We start from the raw sequence: 2,382 nt of genomic DNA, 5'->3' as shown, positions 1-2,382 counted from the left end.
CACCCCAAGGGTGAGGTGCCGGCGGGGTTCAGCGGGCTCCCCGCGCTGCAGGGGGGCACTGGGGGACGCCGCAGCTCCCCTCCAGCCTCTGCGATGCTCTGGATGCCTCCCGCAATTTTGCACCATTTTAGGCAACCCTGCAGCAGCATAAGCAGAGTTTCACAGAATCGCAAGATCATCTCCGTTGGAAAAAACCTTGAAGCTCCTCCAGCCCGACCATGAACCTCACCCTGACCGTTCCCAACTCCACCAGATCCCTCAGCGCTGGCTCAGCCCGACTCTTCAACCCCTCCGGGGATGGAGACTCCCCTCCCCTGCCCTGGGCAGCCCATTCCAACGCCCAACAGCCCCTTCTGCACAGAAATCCTTCCTCAGAGCCAGCCTGACCCTGCCCTGGGCAGCTTGAGGCCATTCCCTCTGGGCCTGGCGCTGGGTCCTTGGCTCAAGAGACTCATCCCCCCTCTTTGCACCCTCCTTTCATGTATTTGTAGAGGGCCAGGAGGTCTCCCCTCAGCCTCCTCTTCTCCAGACTGAACCCCCCCAGTTCCCCCAGCCGCTCCCCAGCAGACCTGTGCTCCAGACCCTGCCCCAGCTCCGTTGCCCTTCTCTGGCTACACTCGAGTCATTCAATGGCCTTTTTGGGGTGAGGGGCCCAAAACTGAACCCACTCAGCGAGGTGCAGCCTCACCAGTTTCCTACAGCCCCAGCTGTAAAGTCGCCACTAAATACTCCTGGAGCCCTGTGCTTGTGCAGGGGTTATACAGGTGCTCCCCCTGAACACCCCGCTAAGGAGGGAAATAAAAGGAGGTGCAGGCAATCCCGAATCAGGGCAGAGTTAATAGGTGATGTAGCAGCTTTTAAAGGCTTCCTAAGGCAGCAATCTGGCTTTGAGAAAAGCAACGAACTGCAAAGTCTCTGCCAGCTCCTGCTTGCTGTGCTCCAGAAGCTCCCCTGTGTAGAGAGTATGATAAGGAGAGTTATTGTTGCACTATGTTCATAAAAAGATTATTGTGAAGGAGGGGAAAAAAGTTATAACTGAAATAAACTGGAACAAGCTTGGTGTTTGAATAGAGAGTAATAATGTTATGATAATTTGCATGCATAGCCTTTACCACTTGAGAACCCTAACACATTTTATAAAGTCTTGTGCTACAAAGAGCAATCCTATAAGCGGATAGCAGTAGAGCTGGCCGAATATAAAAGAGGGGAATCTGTAAAAATGACATTTTATTGTGTAGGAGAAAGCAATGAGAAGCAGAGTTGAAATTTAACCCTTGGTGTCCTTTTGGAGGAGAAAGCTGGCAAAAGATTGTTGCTTGCTTATATGATCTAGTTTGCTATTATGAGTCTTACAGTATTTTTTTGTCCTCTATTTTAGAAGGTTGTATCTAATATCTGTTTGCAAATGAAAAATAAGGAAAAAATCCTGAAGGCCAGAACTTCAGTACTAGATCTTTCCAGAAAAGGTCATGTAGAAGAAGGGGCTGCTGATGGTCCCTGGGCTGTGCTGGAAGAATCAGAGCACAGGGCAAATATGGGAGAAACTGGAGCCCCACCAGCACCACCATTCACTGCCAGTTTTCATTGCTTTTAGTTTGACAACCTGAAATACCTGAACAATGGCAAAGTGTTTTGCAACAGTGGGGTTTCCACAGCTCCTCCACGGTGTAAGTGATAGATCTAGGCCACAGCACGCTGTAACATAAATCAGACCTTTACGAGTCCCCAGCCGCTGCAAATCAATGAGTTCTAGTAATAATTACCCATTTTATCTTTCTCTTTATTAATATTTAGACATTTTTAATCTTTTCTTTGCAAACACAATGTTTCCCTGCTGCGGCTGTCCTTCAGTGGGAGCTGCCGTGAAAGCTTCTGCTTCTCCAATTAAAGACTTTGTCTTGAACCAAGCTGCTGATTGGAAATGACACAACCACGACAGCCAAGTGACAACTCCACCAGTTCACCCTGCGTGGGTGACACCACCCCAGCGCACAGCTGGTGTCCAGACACCATGTACCCAGTCCGGGTACCACAATGCAGGTTTTGCAGTGGATGTCAGGGGTTTCTTAAGCTCTCAGACTGTGCCCTCACCCTTGTCATGGGTGACCACCTGGGTTATCACAACCTACAGCCACCACGGGAAGGTGGTTAGCTCTTCACGTGATGCTTGCTCATTAGCGATGTATAAATTAAAAAATAAACCCTGTGTTGACATGCAAAGGGAGGGGGAGATTCTCGGGGATTCTTCACTGAAATGACAGACCTTATCTCCTCTAACACAGCCATAGGAAAGCTGATAATGTACTATCACCTCTGGAAAACAAAAGGGAAAAATTCAAAACAGAAAACCACCCCCAAAAAAGTAATATAAATTATGTTTAT

The sequence above is a fragment of the Athene cunicularia genome, assembly GCF_003259725.1.
Source record: "Athene cunicularia isolate RWA chromosome 13 unlocalized genomic scaffold, athCun1 chr13_part1, whole genome shotgun sequence".
Lineage (NCBI taxonomy): Eukaryota > Metazoa > Chordata > Aves > Strigiformes > Strigidae > Athene > Athene cunicularia.
Note: the sequence above shows the minus strand (reverse complement) of the source record.